Raw genomic sequence first — 24,231 nt, forward strand, 5'->3', positions numbered from 1 at the left:
TAAACACGTGATGATTGCTATCTTTTTTTTACAGAAAATCATGTATTTTCTGATTATGCGTTTCAGAGGGAATGTGGCAATTATGTCACACTTAAACAACGGCATACAGTCCTAGGTAACGGCATACATGCCGATATACCGGATTCGGACAAGAGACGCCCGATTGTTTTTAAGCCAAATATGGCTGTAATTGGTCTCTCTCTCTCACCTGAAACCGCCTCGGCTTCAATAGAAAACAATGGGGAAAACACATTCTTTTACTATTAGTTTAAAATCTCCCAGTTTCCTCTTCTCAAATGTTGGCGTGGGGGGTACATAGAAGTATGTGTCTTTTGAAAAAGCTCTATTCCCAGAGCCATAGGCAGGCAGGAAACGCTGCATGGTAGGAATACTAGGTAGTGTGTCGTGGTGGTTCACTCTAAAAGACACCTGAGAAAGAAATTAAGAGAACGAAGCAAACCAGATACAAGTTAAGAATGGATTTCCAATAAGTGAGATAGAAAAGAGAAGAGAGAAAAATGGCAAGGTAAGAACGTGTGTTGCATAGTAATGAGATGTCAATCATATTGAAAACAGTGAAATGCTTCTTTGACTATCTCTCTCTCTTCCTCCCTCCCTCTTTCTGTCACTCTCTGCACTCAGCCTCTGTTTTGGGGCTCATAGCACGCGCACAATGAAACACTCACTCACCCTCACTTCTGACACCCCTCAGCGCCCACTGGGCCCAAGAATATCCAAACATCGGTTATGTTGTCCAAGGCGTAGACTTTTATTCACATCAAATCATATAAATCTACACAACCATTACAGGAGTAAAGTACTACTTGGATATATATCAGGATCCACAGCAACAGACTTTTGCAACATCTACATGTCAAAGGCAGTAAGGAAATTAGGCATAACTTTATAATTGATTTCAGCTTCTCCATATGCCTGTAATTAAATTTGTTGGCCGACTCGGCCTACACACTCAGCTGCGCACATTGTGCCGGCAGGCCCCAACGCACTACAGAAAACATTGCCACATGTCAAAGGCAGTATGGAAATTAGGCATAACATTATAATTGATTTTAGCTTTGCTATACACATGTACTTAAATTCTTTGGCCGACTCGGCCGACCCACTCAGCTGCACACAATGTGCTGGTAGGCCCCAACGTGCTACAGCAAACATTGAATTGCTTGAAATATTGGGCACCACATAGCGCACTGGCCCACCGAGGTACCTGAACACAGGCAGCCTCCCAAAGAGTCCACACAGTCCATACGTTGCGGGATAGGGCAGTAGAGACAGGACCACCGGCAGGTCAGTCCCCTCCCCGCGCCTACCCTTGGCAGTAGAGTCCAGGACCACCAGTAGGTCAGTCCCCTCCCCACCTATCCACTGCACAGTTCCATCATACCCCCTCTTGGGGTCCATCCAGTTGCTGAACCTCCATTGCTGCCCATGCCTCCTTTCGTGTTAACTGCCAGCGCTCCGCCTTGCTCTCCTGCCGGGTGGGTGGGCAGTTTCCGACGTTCTCGCGGCTTCCCTGGGTGCAAGGAGACAAAGAAGAGGAGACCCCAGGGACGCTGCCTTATATACCAACAACAAGATAGGTTTCAATTTCCAAACGTGTACTCGCACGTCATCGTGAAATCGGATCACCCAAACCAGCCTCCGCAACTGAAGCTCGGTTTTCATGGCACGACTAAGGGCGCCCCTCCCCTAGGCGAGGGGGGCGCCTAGTCATTTCTGGCACAATTTCAATGTGTGTTTTCCTTCAAATTCTCTAATTCCTAATACGAAGCCTCCGATCTTGCCATGAAATTCCTCACACGTCTTCTTTATAGACCGGTCAATGGCTCTGTACCTTCTCTCCCAAAAAGGATATTTACAGCCCTCCCTCACCCCGTGCATCTGTTTATAATTCACAGATGAACGAGTCGCCAGTGTTTATTAAGAAACTAGGCACCTTCATGCCACAAAATTCAATATTTAGAGTGATAGTTTCAGAAACAGCACAGAGGCCTGCCTCCAGCATTTGAGCACTGCACCTTGCTTTGCTTAATGTACACCTTGGTGCAGGGAGCACGAGCGTCTGGAAGCTGCAATGCACTGTTTACTGATGCTCTCTCTTTAGCAGATGTAGGAATCTCCTGTGCCCTCCTGGGTCAGCATCATCCAGTGGCCTGGCAGCTATCTGTGCTTATCCTCCTCTGAGGTCTCTGTAGTGAGCTGACTCGAGGGCGTAGTTCTCTTAGAAAGAAGGGCCACCATTTGGCCCCTGGATAGGACTGGGACCCACACTCCATGTGCTACTTCAGTTTCGAGGTCTTCTGGGTAAGTTTCTTCTCAGATTAACTTCTGCTGTTTGCATGGATAAGATGAGTTTGCTGATAGTTTATGGGTTAGGCATGGATTGCTCAAGCATCTGGGCTTAATCGGTTAAATCGAGTAGCTTATATGAGCCTCTGCTCCCCGTCAGAAGTAATCTAGTCTTAGTACAAATTGGGAGGGTGGTCGGGTAACTTAGAGGGGTGGTGGGACACCTGGTGTGAAAATAAGTGTCCCGAGCAGTGCCTATCACTTTCCACAAGTGCCTACACAGTGCAGTGAGGGGGCTCCAGGCTGAATGGTGGCACAGCCTTGGGTTTGACTTGTGGGTGTGAGCAGGTGAGGGCATCGGGGGGCAGTCAGCAGTGTCACTATCTGGATGAAGGACCTTGAATACCAGGGAGTCAGTGTCAGCTAGGCCAAAGTAAGGGGGTGTTGTGGCAGCAATATGGAAAGTGTCCCAAGAAATTCTCCCCCATTTCGGTGTTGAATACAGAAAGGGGCATGTTGGGTTTTCAACACAAAAGTCTGTACATGTCCGGTCGGCACTTGTAGGTTTGAATTGAATTGCTTATTCTGAGAGACAGCAGACCATTCTGGGCTTAAGTGCTTTAAGAAATATAAAGAAAAAAATGATCCAAAGTCTGTTGCATGAGGGGTTTGCTTAAAAAGCCCCCTCGCCATTGGTTTTATAGGCTTTGATCCCTTGGCTACATTTCTATCGTAACTGGAAGACAAAAAAAACAACTTTATTGTGGTTTCTGCTACAGTTCCAAAATTCCAGCTAAAGGAGTAACGGGCCCCATGTTTTGTAAGAATTAGCAATCCTTGGGGATCAATAAGAAGTTGCAAAAAAGAAGATTGAGACAGAAAGATGGCTGGCCCTTTTGATACATGTATGCCCCAACCCAAAAAACAGGAGAGTTCAGACTCCTATATAACCTGCCTGCACTACAGGGGGCATGGGTGAATGATGCCGTTGACCCCGTCCTGTGCTCTGTCCGATATACCTCTCTTGATTAGGGTCTGTCCACACTGAGGTGACTGGGATGGGGGGCGCTAATGGCAAAAGCCAACATTCAGTCAGCCTTTCACTTATTGCAGGCCCACACCGAGGATTTTACCCTGCTGGGTTTACAGTTTGAGGGGACATTCTTTTTTGACAAATGTGTTCCTCTGTGGTTCTCTCTGTCCTAGCTTGAGCAATTCAGCTCCTCCCTTAAGTACTCATTGAGGCAGGTGGTGGCCACGGATATGGTCATACATTCATACATTACCTGGATGATCTCTTGCTCTTGTGCCCAGGAGGCTCCAGTAGGTGTGCTGAGTTCTTGTTCTGTTTTACCAAACTTAAGGGAACATCTAGTGTACTCTCAGTGAAAGAAAGGATGTCAGCTGCAGCAGCCTCTCTGGACAGCTTGGGTAATTCACAGAAGGGGAGATGCAAGTTGCCTCAGGAGAAGGAGACTCTGTTAAATCCTGCCTTTGGCCTCGCAAACTAACACTGTACCAACTCCATGTTTTACTGGGACAGCACGGTTGTGTGCCCTTCAGATTATCCCTATGTGCCACCCATTCTCTAAGTCCACTGCAGAGGCAATGTCTGGGCTAAAAGAAAAGCACCACAGAACCTGCTAATCGGCTGACCTACGACAAGATCTGGTTATCTTTCCTGGGAAAACTTTACACTTCATTGGTCTAGCCGCCTTCATCAGGTCACGCCAAGATGCAGCAGACAGTGCTGGCTTTGGAACCAGTATGGAAAGGGAATGCCATATACAGTGATGGTCTCAGCAGCTGATCGACTATGGTCTTATCGGAAACATCATCTTACTAGAATGGTTGTATTTTAGCCTTCTAGCTTGTCAGTGGTTAGGTATATTAACTTAAAGCATGCCAAGTGCAACATGGTTTTGAGATTGGTAAAATAAATTGTACCCATTTACTTAAAAAAAAAAAAATTGTTTGCACCCAAGCATGTTGCTGGTAACATCAATATTGCAGCTGATGATTTATCTGTTTTTTTAAGTTGCAGTAATTCCAGCATTTTTGTCCTGAGGCAGCAGAAGAAGCGATCCCTTTTCCAGACCAACTTTGCAGCCTTGGCGTTGAATCCAACCTGACTTAGTGTCAAGTAGCCTAGTGCCCAAAACAAAGAGGGTCTATGAGGAGGCATTTGAGTCCTATTTGTCATTTGTTAGGAATTGTACACAGGATGACTGTTTCTTGTTAGATAGTTGGGTGGGTTCTCTTGACTGCTTGTGTCAGGAAGGTAGGACAGCAGCATTTGCAAGAAAGCACCTATCAGCTATAACATTTTTCTCCAAGGCTGCAGGATCTCTCAAGTATTCTCAGTTTTTCCTCAATAATAAGGCCCTTGGGGATGGGAAAAATGAAAGGGAATAAGGGAAAAATATCCAATAAAATGAATTTCACTGATACGGACAAGTTAGGGAAGGTTCTTGGAGTATTAACCTTGGTCTGTAGCTCAAACTATGGGGTGTTCTTGTTTTCCACAGTCTTTTCCTTGGTATTCTAAGAGGCCTACAGAAAATCTGAACTGGTTGCAAAATCTAAGATGGACAGCATGATGGACTTCCCCTCCAAAACATTTCATAGGTAGAAGTAGACTTGGTGGTCTCCCTCCCCTTTTCCATGGCAGACCAACAAGGCTGGGGTTGCCAGGTAGTCTTGAGGCATGTGGACGGTCTTGTAGGTTGCCCCATAGCTACCCTAAAAGAATACATGGCCTCCTTCCTGGTTGCCAGGCTACATAATTGCTGGCACGCCATAGAGGGGTTCCATTGATCAGGTTTCAATTCAGTAGAGCTTTGTAAATGGCACCGAGAACACCAGTAATAAAGGGCTCCCAAATAACTTCCCACTCCTTCACTTTTGAGGCCATTGCTTATGTAAAAAGTTATGTTCCTTGACAGAGGCACGTTCAAAAAGATTAGTAGATGGAAGTCGGATTGCTACAAACACTATGTTTTCCTCATTGTAATGTAATCTATTGCATAACAAAAGAATATTCTCATGAATGCTTGCTTGTGTTTCTGATAGCTGTATTCCCCTCATCAGTTCTTTGCATTAGGTCTGCATGGCTGCAGCAAGTGTGTGGGTTTCTGGTTATTCTTCATGAAAAGAGCTGAGGCGATATTTGACCATGGTGATTTCTGAAGGAGTACAGCTGAGACAGGGCTGCACATGCACTATGCCGGTGTTGGGGGACTTCGGCTTCACAGTCTGTACTATTTGATGGAGAAGTCAGCAAGCATGGGACTACAACCATCTTCTCTTGCCATCTTTCATGTTTAGGTAATAATTTGGTTGTTTTTGTTTTTTGCTTTGGTGGGGGTCTGGGCATATTAGATTTTTCCATGATTAAGTATTCATAGATGGCAAAGACGTTCCCAAGTGCCAACATCGCTTGGTCACATACCACACCTTGATGAGTGTGGAGGACAGTTCCTCCTCTAAGGAGATGGGGTACACTTGCCCACCCAAGGTAGTGTGTTATTGGTGACCTGTTTTTTTAGCTTTTGCAGTTAATCATCTTTCCCCAGGCTAGAAAGGGGACTTTAAGGGGTTGCACAGAAGGTCAGGTAACCACCTGGGCAATGGTTGGAGTAGAATCATGGTTAACCACGAGGTAGGTAGACACTTTGACATCACACATTCAAAAAGGCATGCAAATAAATTATTCAGCGTAATTTTTTTACTTCAGGCAAGGACAGTGGAATTGCAGTGGTCAGGCAGGTTGAGGGTGGGCGCGATTGACCGTAGTCTTTTCACGGGGACTTCATAGCACTGCCCTGGGGAGTTCAGAAGATGGTCCTTGCACCAGGTAATCAGGTTATGACCCTGTTGCCCTGGGCCATCTCCTCGAAGTGTGCCAGAACGGATCCCATTTTATGTTTGGCTCTGGCATGATCTTCTTTAGGGCTCAGGTTACTAGTTGGCTCAGGATCTCCTGATATTGGGGTGTGGGTAAGTTTGTCCAGTGAAAAAACCCAGCGAGGTCCCTGGCATGTGGTGAAAGGGGCTCCAGACCAAATTAACTGATATTGGAAGGACTGACTTTTCTAATTATGATAATTATGCTGGTTAGATGATTTGAGGTCTACTTTTCTTATCACCACTATAAATAATTATATATTTTTTCATAAATTATGATCACTTAAACTTGTTTGTGAAAAAATACAAGCTGAGAATGTGATTCTCCTGAATAATGCTGATGGGTTTTAGGCTGAATTTCTTGGGAGTGTGAGCAGCAATGTTAGTGTCATGAGCTGGCTCTTAGGTCTCTCGACCATGCATTAGGGGTCCCTCATCTATGGAGCAGGGGAATGCCCTCACATGCCAATTTGGAGGTGGGGATGATATTGATGGAGAAATGACCAGGAGTGGATGCGTATGAACACTCAACCATCCCCCCATCTTGCACCTCTTTGCTTCTATCATTCTTTTTTTATTTGCATTCCTGAAATGTTCTGGAGAAAATCATTCCACTATTTGTGATTCTTGAAGATGTTTCTGTAGCCACGGCCAGCTGAACCTGAAGACTTTACAAATTAACACACAGAGATGTTTTAAGGACATAATGTGGCCGTAGAAAATGGTAAGATATTCAGAAAGTGTCTTCACTTGTTCAAGAAGATTATATGTTCTGCTTGACAATCAGAGTTTCAGAAATCTTTAAACTTACAGTCCTGAGTGGCCAATGTAGAAGTCTCACTGGTGTGCTCTCATTTTCCCAGAAAGCTATTAATAACTGTTGAAGCTCTTAGTGAGAAGGGTAATACAGGAAGAATTGTTCGAAACATAAGCCTGGATTAAGAAAAGACTGTTAAAAACCCTACAGAGTCACTTTAACTATAAATAGATGACAAATTGCGCAAGAGTTAATCCTATGTCCAGCTTTTATGGGTATCCCAGATATGGCTTTTTTTCTTTACTCCTGCAGTATCATCATTTTAGAAGCTCTAACCTGTCAGAAAATAATCAAAATGCACAAAGGCGACTATGCAACTGTGTAAAGAGTTGTGAGTTTTGATGAATTCATGTTGATTCCACAAATCTCAAGTACTTGCTAGGAGGAACACATAATTACAGTGGGAAGGAGCCGCATGCTTTTGCTGAAACAAGTAAGTAAGCATTTTCAAACATTGCCTTGGTAAAGTACCCAAATAGGAGTTAACAAAAACCATAATCTTTTGATAATACACTTTCGATCATCTTTATGACTTGGGGAGTGCGTGGCTGTCAGACAAAGGTATGAAAACCATAATGCAAATGAATGTATAAATGTTCCTAGTACAAACCACAAAGAAGTTCTGCATCTCTCTATGGTAAGAGAAATATTGTCAGCTTTGAATCCAGCTGTTGTGATAAATCATATACTGCAGGGTCTGGTGCAATGGCACCACATCAGCTCGAGTGCAAGGTGGTGCAGAGAGTCCAGTACATAATATAGTATACCATTGTACAACTATGCAACAATTGCCAGGGGGAGAGGAGGTGGTGGAGATGAGCAAGTGGTTGAAATGGTTATCTACATTTCAATTTATTTTGGATATGAATTCTGTATGCTTCCAATGTCATTGCTCTCATACCCAGACCTAGTTACTGTGTAGGAGCGGGATCTGTGCTTCTGTATTAGAGGGACTTAAAGGCCTGTAATGGGAATTTGAATAGAGTCATTATTAGATCCCACGAAAAGAGGTGATTATACCTGCAAGGAGGCTGACTGTGGTCGGTGTCTGTGTTCATAACACACAGCAGCAATCCAGTGAACTTACTGCGTTTGAGGATTGGAAAAAGTGCAGCATTTAAAAGGAATTTCCAGTCTTGTGCATGCTTGCTATCAGGATCTCGGAGTTTCCAGAGTAAGTGTTCAAATTCTTAATTTTGAGAATATATGAAGATCCAGGATAGATTAAGTGGCCCCAATTTAGAGTTTGGCAGATGGAGTAAAGGCAGTCAGGGTGGCGGAAGACTTTACATCCACCACCCTGCCTTTACCCCTCCCACCACATTTAGGGTTCAACTCCGCCTCGTGGTGAATTCTATGGGCTTGTATGAAGTGCCATCATAGGGGTTCATAAAAAGTCATTTAAAAGTTGTGTGCATTGATGTACATCATCATAGGTAATGGATAGTTACACCAAACTTTTAAACGTTTTTTACTTTTCCAAACACAAACTACCAAGGGGAGGGTTTGTTTTTCGACAAGTAAAATCTAATGTCCTCAACGGCATGCAATTTTCTTAGGTCTCATCAAGGCAGCGCTTGCGCTGTCTCTTCGAGATATTCTGGGGCATATTTATAATAACTGACGCATCCCTGCATATCAGCAGGGATGCGCCAGTTATTTTGCGCCCCAGCTCCGCCATCATGGATGCGCCGCATTTATAATGCGGCGCACCATGGGGCAAAAACGGCACAGATGCGTCACGCATCTGTGCCGTAAAAGTGGCGCATTGCTGGAGTTGCGTCGCAAGCGCGACGCAGCTTCAGCAATGCTCTGGGGGGGCCCTATCTGCACAATGCTGCGTCAATCCTTACGCCTGCTTCAAGCAGGCGCAGGGTTTTGACGCAGCATGGGCTCAAAAGTGACTGAGTGAAATCTTGTAGATTTCACTCAGCCACTTTTAGGAGGCGTTCTTGCGCCGGAACGCCCCCACCTGCCCTGGAACGCCTACATATGGCGCAGGGCTTTACAACGTGACGCATCTCCCAGATGCGTCACGTTGTAAATACCCCGCACCATGGCGCAGGATTTGCGCCGCTGCTGCGTCACAAAAGTGACGCAACGGCGGCGTAAATGAGGCGCAAGTCAAACATAAATCTGCCCCTCTGTATTCAGGTATGGACTTGAAGCTCCGCTCACTTTCCACCCATCTTTTTAATTGACTCCCATTACTGTCCTTTGCAAATGGTGGCTTTTCATTGGTCAATGGGCTTAGTAGTCCCTCCTTAGTACCGCCTTTTCTGTTGTTGTAACCTTCCATGAGGATTGGCCTTCTAACATGTGTTGTTACTTGGTATGTTTTATTTGCAGTAGATGAGGTTCTCCTATTGCATGCATAACATGCTTTTCTGCAACTGCTTTTTTTTTTAAGCAGCACAGCTGTGCTTTATCTTATGTAGAATGGTAGCCCGCTATTAACTGCTCATGCCATAATATTTTTTTCAGCTGAAACAATGCAGCCGCATGCCTTTCTTATAGCGCAGCTCGCCAAATAATGTTTTAATTAAAATTAAACTTAGTTATGCAGTGGCACGCCACACTTGATGTTCATGGTGACCGCACACTTCTCTGCGGCTCGAGCTGCCTGCTTCCCACGCCCCTCAGAGCCTGTGCAGCCGGATTTACCCTACGTCACAGATGTCTGGCTTGGGAGGTGTGCCTTTTGCCATGGCGGGTAGTTTTGAGCCTTGCTATACACAGAAGATGACCGTCATATTCTTGCTACTGGTGCTTGGCGTTCTGCTGTTGGTGTGCTGTGGCCAGTCACCCTCAAATGCACATAAGCTTCATTGCTCTGGCTATCAGATGGGCTGTTTGTCCTGATTTTATGTTGGCTGCAGCGTAGTGCTTGGTATGTTATACATGCCAGCGCTCCCAATTAAGTTTAGAAAATTATATGATTTCACCTTTCTCCCTCTTAAACTGCGTTTCACTCCAATGCAGGTTAACGTGATATTACAAATAAGAAGTACTAAACTTTTGTCCAAAAGCTTTATTCTTTATACTTAGGATTTCAGCAAAGACATAGTCCAACAATAAATCCCTTTACCAAATTAAAAATATATATTTAAAAGAAGGCTTGATTTTTTTAACCCACATGCTAATTTTTTATCTCCTTGACTTAAAATCACTGTGCGTTGATTTTCTGATGTTCACATGTTTTATAATATTTCAATGCTTGGAAGTAAATATGTAAACTACAGTTAACCCATGATCATAAATATGTTCCTGCAACTAAGATGCATATAAAGAGGAAGAACTAGTCAATGTATGTATTGCTTTAGGATAATGGCCATAACCATTGACCTTTAGACCTGTTCCTTCCTGTGATACACACTCATTGACGTGCTTTAATTATTTGTTTAAAATGTCAGCTCAGGCAGAGCTGCACAGCACGTGTACCCGCAGGAAACAGTGACTCTTATATGTCCAGCTCTATCACCATCCCAGGCAACAGTGCTCAGATGTGGATTGCTGCATGAGATCCCTTGAATCTTCCCCTCTATGCTTCTCAGTATGTCACTCTTTCACCTTTAAAATAACCATTGGTGATAGGTAGGCATGAACACTGCTAGGTGAGAGATTAGGGGCAAGAACAGGTTTACCCAATCAAGCTGCTATTTGCATGCACAGATGCATTTTTTTCCATGCTGTGTATGGAAAAAACTGTGTAAGTAGAAAGTGAAAATAGGAGAGTCCCAGAGCTGAAATGTGAACAAAAAAGCAGTTTTTGAAAAACAATATTCATGCCACTCCCAAGTTGCATAAAGCAAGAAAGGATGTTCCTCCACTTCTCCCAGTCCTGCCCCATTCCTAAGAACAGGTTGGAAAGAAGAATTTGCAATACAATAGGTCTCGCATTACTGGAAATTTGAGATATTGGCGTTACAGTAATATTTGCTAAGCAAATAGCTCAAATTTTCAGTAATGCGGACCTATTGCATTTCAAATGCTTGTTTTTCATTGTATGAGGGTCATTTTGTTTAGTTTTACTGTCCATGACTGCCAGCCTCACAGCCAAGATATTCCTTTCACTGAAGAATAGTTTTTTAAAAAAGCTACCTGACTGGTCATTCTAAATAGGGTGGCGGGTCAGATGGCTTACCTTCAAAGCCATTGGCTCCTTCAAGCTATCAGCGTAAACCTGGCAGCCCATTAAACTTAAAATTGGGCAGGTAGACCTAGATTATGGTAGACAGGGTACTGTGTCACCATTGTGTACCCTATACTCCAGACTCTAAATTGGGCATGTGTTTGTTATGCAAATCTACATCATTTTTTGTAAGAGAATGCACACGTCACATGGAAAAATCATCCAAGGAATGTTTGCACAGAAAATGTCTAGCTGAGAGACATTTTCTGCTTGAACCAGTTTCCTCCCAGTATATCATGAGGTATTTCTACATGAGCTGAGTGCTCATTTAAAAAAAGTTACATGAGATCCTGGCAAATCAGATTTCTCTCTGGAAGCACAATTTTAGGGATTTTTTATATAACTTTCTAAAAAATGCCTATATCCTAATCTGAGACCTGAGTGTTTGCCCATGAGAATTGTTCCTCCAGCAGCCACAGGACCCTTGGCAGTTACTAGTTACTTTAATTAACCAGTTAGATCAGTTCTTTTCAAAGTTAGTATTTAAGCTCAGCCAATCAAGATGCATAATCCAATCATCTGTCATCTAATTAGGTCAAAGTCAAAAAATATGTTTATTTAGATCATAATCTTTAAACAGGTGCAAAGGAATAATTACTGATTTAAAATATTCTTCAGAAAAACAGAGAAAATAGTTACAGGTTAAAATATTCTACAGCAAATTTTTAAAACTTCCACACCCAGATACATGTCTTAAAATCAGATACCAATAAAAACACTTTCTTAGGATAGTCCTTACCCTTTGAGAATTATTGTTACATTAAAAACAGCCTTTTCTCTTAGACAAGCTTTATAATACATTTATTATAAAATTTCTAAAATTTTTACTCCTCACTTATTAGGAATCTCTGTACTACCTTTATATAATTCCCTAGAGCAATTACAATTTCGATAGAAGGCATTTCCGTGAGAAGGTTGACCGCCTGTGCCCGTGTTCTTATATCATGTTTTAAAAATATTGGGCGCAGACATAATTTACGCTGTTTTAATATAGTTAAGCAATCCAGCAGGATGTGCACTAGATCCCCTTTTGTGCCCAGCCTACACTTGCAACACCCTTTGTGATCTAATATTTTCGATTTAGTTTCTTTGTTTATCAGCCACGGATTAATCCCAATTTGAATCCTTAGTATCTCCTGTCTATAACAACGATTTGGTAAGGTATCCAAATATGGGAACCAGTTTTCCTTTGACCAAGAGTTCATCATGAACTCTACTGTTTTTTTCTTAGCCAGATATTCCATATCGGTTCTTCTAGAGACTTCTTGCCCGTTAAACTTCAGATCACTTTTAGTACAGTCTATTCGTTGGTATTCTTGGCACATGACCACCTTTAAACCCTCACAGGCCTGCACCATTTTCTTCCTACAAGTTTTTGCCCATTTTAAGTTACTAAATTGGATCTCTTTTCTACACCATTGTGCAACTTTTTGGCCTTTTTAATTTTCCAAGCGTTTCCAAAATCTAATTACTGCTATTTGTGCTTGTACCCCCCAGGTCGTTGTTCCTAATTCAGTTCTTATTGCTTGGACCATTGATGATGGGGGCAGGGACAAAAGGGTTTTCAGGCATTTCCCTTCCTCCAGGTCCCAGACTCCCTTATCGCTCAAATAAAGGATTTCTGCGCCGTAGAGTACTTGCGGGGGTATCATTGCACTGAAAGCCTTTAGTAATGGACGGTGATCTAATTAGGTTTTGATGGACTGTCACTATCATGCCCTGTATTATATGCACAGAATTCACAGAAGTTCCACATTCCAAAAAACTACTCATGAATGGGCAAAGGAAGGCAAATAATATGTGTTTACACATTTCAGAGCCTGTTTCAGAAATAAAGTAAATGAATAGCGATTTCAGAAATCAACCTTTGGGACTCTATGAGAACATTTTGGAATTAATGGTCAACTTATAAAAAATATCCATATTTTTCTCCAATATATGTTTTAAACATGGAGCTCTTTCCACAGCATTTGTAACGCAAGCAGGAATGCATTCAATTAGACAATGCCACCGGTATGCAATTCGTTCATGCATTTTACCTCCAATCAGTAGCCACATTCTGCTGTACTGTATGTTAACCCCTGCTTTGAGCCTAAAAGCAGTGGACTCACTCCAAAACACGCAATGAGTTAACAATAAATATATCATTGGTGTTTCTGCTTATTCTCGGTTCGTGGTCTGGGTGAAATTCCTTTGGAGATTGATTTTGATAGATCACTTGCAAGACCGAGTACAATATTATGTTTCTTCATTATAATTGTTTGAAAAGTAGCAGAATGTGCCGTCTTACACTGTTTGAACATTATGCCTCTTGTCATTTGGAATAAATCACACACAACTGAGGGGGAAGAGGTTACACTCCTACACCAACCTCCCCTACAAATATCCCAAAACACAAATGAGTAGGAGTATCGAGAAACGACAGGCAAGTATAAAAATTGGCACACGCTTTGCTACTTTGAAAACCGCCCTCACCCACGAGTTGTGGCAGGTTTCATCATACGGCTTGCTAACGACACGCCTGCGCAGACCAACACCTGGAGTGGAGCAAAACGGAGCGTGAAGACAATGAAAACACAAAATAATAGGGATCTGAAAAGAATAGTGGTGAGAGATTGGAATTTAAAACTGGCTCAGGACTGTCCGCCTTCACTTTTATTCCTGGACTTCCTGGTCAGGATTAAAATGAATACAGAATGATGGTGTTGGGGATTAGTAGCCCCACACCTCTCCTGTCAACATGTTTCAGCTGATTTATTCTAGCCCTAAAAGGGTCTTACTGCTTTTGTCAGGACCCAAGTTTCCTTTAATATCCCTAATTTCCTATCTTCCTTTAGTAGGTTGATGATAGACCTATTCTAGGTCTAAGGGGCTGAAATACACACTTCAGTAATACCCAGTTTCACAGTAGTTGTAGCTTAAAAAGGCGTGGGAGCGAGAGCGGCTCCCTGTAGTCAAACATTCATCAAGATGAGCCCGCCCCTTCTGCAGGTCTCTCTGCACGCCGGGAAGGTCATTTGGACCAGGGGTCACAACAAAGATAGCATGACTCATTAAGTGGTGGTTTACAGGGGAAGCGGGCAGGCTACTGGCCCAGAATGTGACATTTAATATACAATTCTTGTTTGTAATTGTGTGCTGGGGTTGTAGATGCATGCATTTATAGGGCACATTGGTTGAAATGACACTTTCAACATGCTTTCACACATCCAATCAAAATCATTAAGTAGTGATCAATTATGGGTAACTAGTCTGTGCTCTAGAGAAAAACATTCTACCATAAGACAAACAGACTCAACTAACTAGCTCCACAACCACACCAAGTCTATACATCATCTTGCTTCAATAAGGACATACTGGCCTATAAATGGTAAAATACAACATTTCTTTTAAACAAGTGATTGGTAAATATAATAACTAAGCTCTAGTTCAGAATTGTATTAATCCTTTCACTGTTCTTTTACTGTTCTGGGAAGACATTTCGAGACAATTGAAAACCAGTTCTTACCTGATCTTCACCAATCATTAACAGGTCATCGATGCTCTGTTGCTTATGTCCTGGAGCGGATGATACACTAATCCTCTCACTGGTGTTATTTCCAGACGGCATTGGATACACCCCATTAACCTCAAAAGTACCATTCCCAGAATTCCTGAGGCAAAATTTATAGTTGTTTTCAAAGTAACACAAACTTCCTATTGTGGCTGCACAATGTTGTTGGTTGTAGCTGGCCTGGCTGCTATTTACTCTGTAAATTCTTAGAGCCACAAAAATTATAACAAAGACCAAAAACATAAAAGAGATGACGGCGATGCAAATAACCAAATACAGATTTATATCTGAAATAGAATGCTCGGTTTCTGGCTCTTTTCTAAATTCTGTGTGGATTTCTTCATTGCCATTCGATAAAGAGATTGTGACCGTGACTGTGCAGGAAAGAGGAGGTTCTCCGTGATCCTTCACAACAACAATGTACCTGTAATTGGCCGCATCGCTGTCTCTAATAGGCCGCGATGTCCTAATCTCTCCTGTGTAGAGTCCAACCTTGAAAGGGGAACTATCTCTGGAAGGCCCCGTTTGATAAAGTAACCAGGCATTGTACCCGCTATCTGCATCAACAGCTCTGATTTTGGACACCAGATAACCAGCCTCAACTGATCGAGGGATGACTTCCCCACCAAGAGAGTGTGTCTGATGATGAGAAGGTAAGATCGCTGGGGCGTTGTCATTTTGGTCGAGTATAAAGACGTCCACAGACACATTACTGCTGAGGGGTGGAACGCCTGCGTCTTTCGCCTGCACTTGAAACCTAAAATGTTTAGTTTCTTCATAATCGAACGATTTCATAGCATAGATTTTACCATTCTCTGAATTTATAGAGACAAAGCCACCATGTGCTATGTCTCTCACGAGAGAATATGTAATGTGTCCGTTTTCCTTAAGATCGGGGTCATCGGCAGATATGGCGAACACCTGCGCCCCGGGGACATTGTTCTCCACCAGGTGAAGCACGTATGAGGGTTGTGTGAACTTCGGACTGTTATCATTCACGTCAGAAACTCGCACACTAATGACTGTGGAGGCGGAAAGTGGAGGTGAACCTCCATCCACAGCTGTGAGGGTGACATCGTAGTGCTCCACAGACTCACGATCGAGTGACCCCCTCAGCACCAAAGAGTGGTGATTGTCGAACGTGTTCTCGAGGACGAATGGGAGCCCAGGTGGCAGAGAGCAGGATGTGTTCCCATTCTCACCCGAATCTTCATCTGAAACAATCAAGAGGGCGATCACTGCCCCAGGTTTGGCGTTTTCCAAAACAGAGGGAGCCTGAGACGTAATAGTTATATGTGGTGCGTTGTCATTGACGTCATTAATGTCCACCACAACCTTACAGTGGCCAGGAACCGAGAATGAGCCTCTATCTATAGCTTGCACTGAAATTGTGTACCCCATGGTTTGTTCAAAATCGATCACTCCCTGCACGGTTATGACACCAGTGCGTTCATCGAGAGAGAAAGTTCTCTTTATACCTTCAGGGACAGGTTTGTTAATATAATACATGACGTCACCATTGGGACCTTCATCGGGGTCTGTGGCGTGCAGCTGCACCACAGTTGTCCCAATCGGCACATTCTCCATCAATTGTACGTGATACACGAGCTGGTCAAACGAGGGGGCGTTATCATTGGCGTCCTGCACTGTAATGTGTATCTGAAGCGTCCCAGATCTCCTCGGCTCACCTCCGTCAAAGGCAGTTAAGATGAGGTCATGGACAGAGGCGCGCTCTCTATCCAAGGCATTCTTCAAAACCAGCTCTGCGGCCCTGCTACTATCGCGATCAGTGAAAATGTTGACATCGAAATTATCATTGGCACTTAACGTGTAACCCTTAAGAGCATTGGTTCCCGAGTCCGGGTCCACGGCTCTCTGTACCGGGAACCGATACCCCGGTGAAGCCGACTCAAAGATGCTCAGCGTGATTTCATTGTCCACAAAGGAGGGGGCATGATCACATGGTCAGTGACTGGCTACCACCCTCCCCCTGTAACCGCACCACCCCCGGACACAGTACATAGACGTGGTATCTTTGGAAGGCGGGAGGTCGCGAGACCCCCCGGCCGTATTTATTAAGTACAAAAACAATACATTTTTTAAATTTGCATGATAAACAGTTATACAAAAATTCAGCAGGACATTAGATACATCATTGTCAACAGGTGTAAGTGACTATCCTTAACAGAGACTCTAATACAGATTGTTTCCTAACCGAGTCTAACATCCTCCTCTGCATTTTTGTATACTAACATTTCTGGCCATATGGCAAGGTCGCTAACCGGTGTCAGGTCCTACTAGCTGCGCCTCCCCTACAAGGTGTGCGCATGCGCAGCCGGGCCCGGTAATTACCCGGTCCACGCCGTGAACTTCATTTACCCACTAAAGGAGGGCCCTTACTCTGCGCCATCCGGTGACGTCATGAGTATGCGCGCGCGGGGTGGCTACCAGCCTAAGGAAAGCGTGACTCCCCAACCCGCGCCCCTTTGAAGCACCAGTTACCTTGCCCCTGAAGTTCTAGGAGGGGCCAATGGCCCCTCCCCCTGGGCGGGCACCTCCGTAGGATGATGCCCGCCCCCTCAGACCTTCAAATAGTTGCTCACCGGTCATGACCTTACCGCATGCCCCATACCTAATAAATACGACGACCTATAGGAGAAAATTCTAAAGAACAACTACACTGACTAAAATAAGCGCCCTGAGCGCCGGGGCACGTCCGGTGTGTGTGGGAGCGTCCAGGCAACAAGGGGGTCACCTGGGCGCTCCCCACCTCTTTATCCCACCCCAGTGGCCCGCCCCCCCTCCCCTCCGACCCGGATGTCGATTAGCGACATCCGGGTCATGTAAACAGCCAATCGGTGGTGGGGCGCGCCCCAGTGGACACGCCCCCACCACCGAGAGGTCCGGGGGAGGTCGCCGCACCGCCATGCAGGCGGGGGGGCCAAGAGCCCCCCCTTTCCATTCACGTCCAAAATGTCTACCTCCAGGCGATGCATTTCTAGGGGGTTATCAATGACTATTTCTGAGATGAGTTTACAGACGGGGCTCTGCGCGCACACCTCTTCCCTATCAATGCGGGCGTTAGTCAGTAACAGACCGCTGTTCATATTCACCTGGAAGGGCGGCTTCGCGGCGCCAGACACGAGCTTCAGCCCTCGGGAATTCAGAAGCACCAGATCGAGACCCAGATCCTTAGCGATGTTTCCCACAAACGTCCCCAGCTCCACCTCCTCTGAGACGGCGTACCGGAGCTCTCCAAGCGCGAGGTCCCAGAGAGACAGCAGGAGAAGAGGGAGGCACCCCCGGCGCCATTTCTGCAAGAAGATTCCACACGGGACCACCATTCCAGACTTCCGGCAGTGATTGTCAAGTATTTCCAAAAGATTGTACCGAGAGGTAACAATAAATCCGTCCTCCGCATCGATGCACACAGGAAAGATGCACTCCGTTTTGTTTAAAGATAGATAGGTGTGGCTGCGTAGAATGCAGACGGCAGCAGTGCATCAGTACACAAGTGAACACTTCCACCTCGTGGTAACAGTTCTGAACTACAAGTTCCCGATTGTCTCTTGCTCACATCGGCGGGTTTGTAGAAAGCCGCCCATTTCAAACTTTAAAAGTATAGCGATTTTGGAGTAATGCATACGTAAGTACTTTGAGTATTTCAGATTCATTGGCAAGATTCAAAGCCAAGCTACAAAACGCTTTAAATATTATTTTTCCAAAGGCGTTTTGCAATGAATTTGTATGGATAATCCAAAGCTTGTACTGGTATATTCTTTGTTGGTAAAAAGATTGTGTTAACAGATGTTCCAGCACTGATCCTTAAGATGTACTATGTTTTTATTGTTTATGTGCACAATGGACTCCAGTGTAAGCAGTGCTTAAAATTGCCCGGTACTATAAGCTACTGAGTGCCTGCACATTATTTTAAGAGGGGGAGTACCTGCACTTCTCAACGGAGGTGAAGTACGTTTTAATTGGAAAGTACTGGCACTTCCCTGAAGCAACTACTTACTCAGGTATAGGAACCCACAAGTTTTTTGTTTTTTTTAAACAAGTAAAAATATACAATTCGTTAAAAGTTTAAAATGTAAAGATCACGTGCCGGTGTAGATATATTTAACCAGCGATCGAGCACATGTTCATCTCCCACGCACTTTAAGAAACACACTGTAGGAAACGCCACGATCACATGAAAAATAACCATCTTGCAGCATTATGTAAGCGTACGAGCTAGTTGTCAGGAAATCATTTGACCTGCAAATGCTCTTGGTTTCTTATTTACATTTATTTAGTAAATGATTATCAACCCCCCTCTCTTTCAATATTAATTTCTAGGCATATTCATATCCCGTATTAAATTACCATATAGTTTTATAGTACAATACACTTTTAGCTGATCCAACCACACGTACAATTAATACAAAGGGTTTGACTTCTAAACATAGTAAGTTTCTGACCTGGCGTGGATGCAGAATTCCAGCTGTTTGGAATTCACAAACCTTTTCCAGATTATGGCTTGAAAACTGTGCCTGTTGCAGCTTTCCATGTTTAATCCTGAATAAAGTTTTATAAACTCTTCTGCTTTATGCCTTAATGTACGTATGTATATTTTCCCGTGTAAAAAACACAGAGTAAGTACAAACCTGCTTGCTGACGGGTCTCTTTGTTTTCTCCACTGTGAAAACATTTTTCCCAGGAAGAAACCTCTGCCCAACACCCGGCCAATGTTCGAGTGTTGCCCTCCCCTTTTTGTCTCGAAAGAGCTCTACTTTTGGCCAAAGTAAAGGTCTGCAGATTTCCAGGGTGAGAATGGTTTGGAAAAATATTTGTATCACAAAATGTGTAAGTTTCTGGGTGTTCACAAACTTTCCTTCTCTGGAATCCCACTCTTCGTAAAAAGAAGAGGTATTTTCACATACAAGTCACACTTACACAAGGAAATAGCTCTGTAAACGAGTCCCATTCTGTTTAAATTGCTGACACATACAGGGATAATACATATATCATTCAAAACATCCACACACATTTCGCCACTGAATTCGATGGAGAACGCACACAGGCCACATTGGACTGTTCTCGAATATTCCACCCTTGCCATAGATGTGGCTGTGACGTTTATCAGCAATATTTTTAATTATCCTATAAAAGCGCTTCCCATTTTTTCTGTTCCACCTACAGTTCTCCCTTGCCTGGCCCCTTTGGTTGAATATAGTCTACACATGTACTTCAGACTCAGGTGTTTTCTTACTTTTGACCAGATGATAAATTCACGTGGGGCCATGTAACATGCATGTTATTAAAGTGGAGATCTCCTGGACCTGTGATAAAAATGAAACTAGATCCAATGGCTTTATGTTTCAAACGTTATTTTTTATGTCTCTGTAACCGTGTTCTCTAAGTATTCTTAAGTCATCCACAGGTTGAGTTTCTGTTAAAATGGTTAATTAAAGAGATATTGGGATTGCTCACCTTGTATGAACCACAGTATTATTTGTTAGTATTCATCCCCCACCCCCGCCGTCCCTTCTTTTATGACACTCAACAGAGATATGCCATCAAACAATAGTTGTGTGAGGTAATCCAAAGCTCTGTCATGATTTCCCTTACTTCGTCCTCCAAACCAGTGAGTAGCATTCCAGGTCGAAGAAGTGAAATAAACAGGGGTAAGTTCAAGCAGGTGTAGTTTTTGGACAAGGACTCTCTGATCGCATGGCCCACTTTATGCTAACTTGTCTTACCCGGATGTCATGAGCATCTGTTCTCTTTTTCAAGAGATTCGGTCAGGACTTTACAGCTTTGCGATTACCGAGGAGGTAAGCTTTGACTCTCCAGGATGGAACTCCAAGCAGACTGTTTACAGATGCACCCCAGTGCGCTATCAAAGCACAATATTTTGGGTTGACTCGCACTAACAGAAAAGTAAAAAAACGATTGCAGTGTAAATAAAGAATGCAAAGCCCATGCATAAGCAAAACCGTAACCATAACCAAAATACACTGTTTGACAGCAGCTGAAGGTATAAAGCTTTAGTTCTATGTTATTCAGCTTTGTTTTTGCATGAGCGCTTCTTAGAATGTTAAGTCCAGGAGGGAAAGGTTCCCTTTATAGTGCTAGTCCCAATAGCACCAAGGCGCTAAGGAGCTTTATGTCCGTCCTATTTGATTTCCTGCCCCTTAATAAGTTGCATACACACAATAATTTGCCCCTTACCATGAGGAATCATGGTAAGTATCTCTGATATACTCCAATGGTCTACTTCCTCTTACTTACTCTAAGATGGCATCAGTGACCAGGTCAAGCTAAGCAGGCATGCTCACCTCTTCATATACTAGCATGTCCCCCTACACACCGAGCACGACGGGTGCCAGCTGCAGCCTCTTTCTTGAAAAGATGAATGGAAGTGATGCTTTACATGAGAACATTGTGGGGACTAGACATAGGTTTAGCGTTCCCCAAATAGTTTGCTTTTGATATGTGTGTTTTATATCAAAGTTGACGTGGTCCGTGAAACTGCAGCCAAGTAAAACCTACAATTTTCCCCGAATCTGAAAGTGTGCAAGTCTGAACAGGTAATGACCTGTCTGTTCCCTGCATAATCCTCCCACCCTGGACACCTCCCTTGTCTGGTAGATTTGGAATTAGCGCTGAGTGTAAGAAAGTGGCTCTGTATATACTGTTCCCAAATAGGTACAGTGTGTACAGAGTCCACAGTCCCCAGAGGTTTGGCAGAGGCTAAAGTTAGATATAACCTTACTCTCTAATGTGGTAGCTTGGTCGAGCAGTAAGGCAGTATCAGAGGACAGTGTAAAGCATTTGTTGTACACACTCAGTCAGCAAATGGTCTCACACACTCAAGAACTGAACTCTAGGCCAATGGTTTTGTATAAAAATATATAGTTGTTTTATTTTAGAACCAACAATAGGTATCAAAATATACTTTCTCAGAATGAGATGCTTTAGATAAATACTTTCAATAGGCAATAGACTTTTGATTGCAATAGATACAGTTGTTGTAATAGGCAAAACAATTTCACACACAATTATACATTGAGCTTAATGGGAATTTCTAGTTAAATGCAATTGATTACTTTTTGGATTACTTTTCTTACCACAGGACTGGATCCTAGATTCAGTCCTGGGACGTCTCCTATAAACAGTTGAGTAAAAACGTTTTGGTTACAGTTGTGATTTTTAAGGAATATTATTGTATTTTAAAAGTTGACACTTAAAAACTTTTTCACATAGAATCACCAATGTTATCCTATGGGAGAAAATTCACATAGCAGGTATGTAGGGTTATCGTTACTTTTTCTAACTCAGTGTTGGATCCTGGATACAGCACTGGTGCATCACCTGTAAACAGTTGAAAGAATGCGTTTTTGTTATACAGGTGATTTTTAATGAATATTTGTAAGTTTGCAAAATCGATACTTGGAAGAATTTCTGGCAAAAACCAGACAATGTTATCCTATAGAGGAAAATCAAGTTAGCGGTAAGTACGGTTGTAATTACTTTGCAGGGTCAGTGCTGGGCACCAAGATCCAGCACTGGGATCTCTCCTGATAGCAGGTGAGTAAATGCGTTTTCGTTATTCGGCTGATTTTAGATGAATATTTTAAATTTTCAAAACTCGATACAGAAGAATTTCCAAGTGAAACTGGTCAATGTTACCCTATGGAGGAAAAGTGAGTTATCGGCTTTCGGGTAAGTACTTGACTGGCAGAGTTAAGGTTCTGGGCATAGACTCAGGGGTCTCCCAGGGTCAGGTAGGTACTGTTGTTACACCCTCAGCGGCATATGGGCAGCCGGGTGCAGAGAGAGTTAGGCCCAATGTTATCCTATGGGAGGCAGGGGGCCTTTGGCCGGTGGCTGCTGGGAAGCAGGCCACGCGGCTGTGGGAGCAGGGCTCCTGGTCACTTGCTCAGGGCAAATGGGGAAGTAGATTAGGACAGAGGTTGCACTCCCAGGGGCACTCGGGCGGCTGGGTGCAGGGTGCTTTTGAGCCGTCGGGCGCTCAATGGATTTCAATGGAGAAGCTCAGTAACGAACAAAGGCTGCAAGCTCGGGGACGAAGATTCTTCAGGTGCGACCACCACTTCGAGAGGTAAGTTGGGAAGTTGGAGGATAGGTAGGCACCCAGGAGTTGGGCACAGGGGGCCGCAGGGTGCCGGGTGCAGGGGTGCCTTTTGGTGTTGGGAAATCTTACCCTCTGCTGGTCGCGGTTGGAGGGGTCGCTGGTTCTGAGGCTGCAGGCATCGTCAGGAGCATCTAGGTGGGTCCTTGGGTGCTGGATTCGGGGTCACAGTCACCGGGGGGACGTCCTTGTGGTCTTTGTTCGCTCTGGCACAGGCCAGGCTTGGCGGGTGCAGAGTGTGCAGGAGTCGCGGTTCCTGACTGATGCCAGGGGCTTGTTACTTGCTTTGAGCAGTACCACTGCTCGTGGGAGTCCCAGTTAGTTAGAGTCACAAGGCAGTCAAGTCCTCCGGGGTTTTTGAGGTTTCTGACCACTGGAGACACCGGGGTTTAGCAGGAGCAGGTTCGAGGGTCGACAGGCCTGTAGGGCTGGGGCCAAATCAGTTGGTGTCTTCCTCTTGTTAGCAGCTGCACGGCAGGTCTTCTTGTTTCTTGATCTTCTTTCTTGTTTCGGAATCTGGATCTGAGGAAGTAAGGTTCAGGGTGCCCCATAATACTAAATTTAGGGGCGTTACAGGTATGTAAAGGGCAGGGACCAATAGGTCCCTTCCCTGGGGTGGGTACACCCCCTATCCTGCCACTCTCCTGTGGGAGGGAGGCAGTAGCCTAGTCCTGATTGGGCAGGGCACCCCATCTTCAAGATGGCGAGAGCCCAGAGATGTGCTTCACCTTGCCTCCCCCACCTGAGGGGTGGGGTTGCCAGAGGCTGGCACACTCCCTTTCCTTCCTTGGGGTTTCCGGCCAGTCTTCCCGCCAGAGTGGGGTTCACCACCGGTAGGGGCCAGTTGCTGAGTACAGCAAGTGGCCTGGAGAAGCTCACAAAGGCGGCATGCCTTTGAAGCTTCCCCTGCCCATCCTGGGGTAGGAGACCAAGCAACTCGCCCAGGATGTGCATTTTTGCAGGCCCAGGAGAGTGGATGGCTTTCTACCCAGTGGTCCAGCAACATGTCTGGTGTGTCGCAGCCTAGACAGCCCCTCAGACAGGACGTGGATTGTAGGTTAGGTTCAGAGGGCATCTCTAAGATGCCCAATGTCGTGCATTGTACTATAAATCCCACACTGGCATCAGTGCTGGTTTAATGTGCTGAGAAGTTTGATACCAAACTTCTCATTCTTCAGTGTTGCCATCATGGTGCTGTGGAGTTCGTGTTGACGACCTCCCAGCACCATATACTCTTAATGGCAGCACTGCACTTACTGTGCCCAGGAATGGACCTGGGTACTGCAGGGGCACAGTGCTCATGCACCTGTACCCAC

At 44.3% G+C, this 24,231-nt stretch overlaps 1 pseudogene; it reads right to left on the reverse strand.

Moving 5' to 3' along the window:
* Positions 1 to 225: 225 nt before the first annotated feature.
* LOC146810754 (protocadherin alpha-5 pseudogene) lies at positions 226 to 19,327 on the reverse strand (annotated as a pseudogene).
* Positions 19,328 to 24,231: the final 4,904 nt, after the last annotated feature.

This window comes from Triturus cristatus, chromosome 7 (genome assembly GCF_964204655.1).
Source record: "Triturus cristatus chromosome 7, aTriCri1.1, whole genome shotgun sequence".
NCBI classification, from domain to species: Eukaryota; Metazoa; Chordata; class Amphibia; order Caudata; family Salamandridae; genus Triturus; species Triturus cristatus.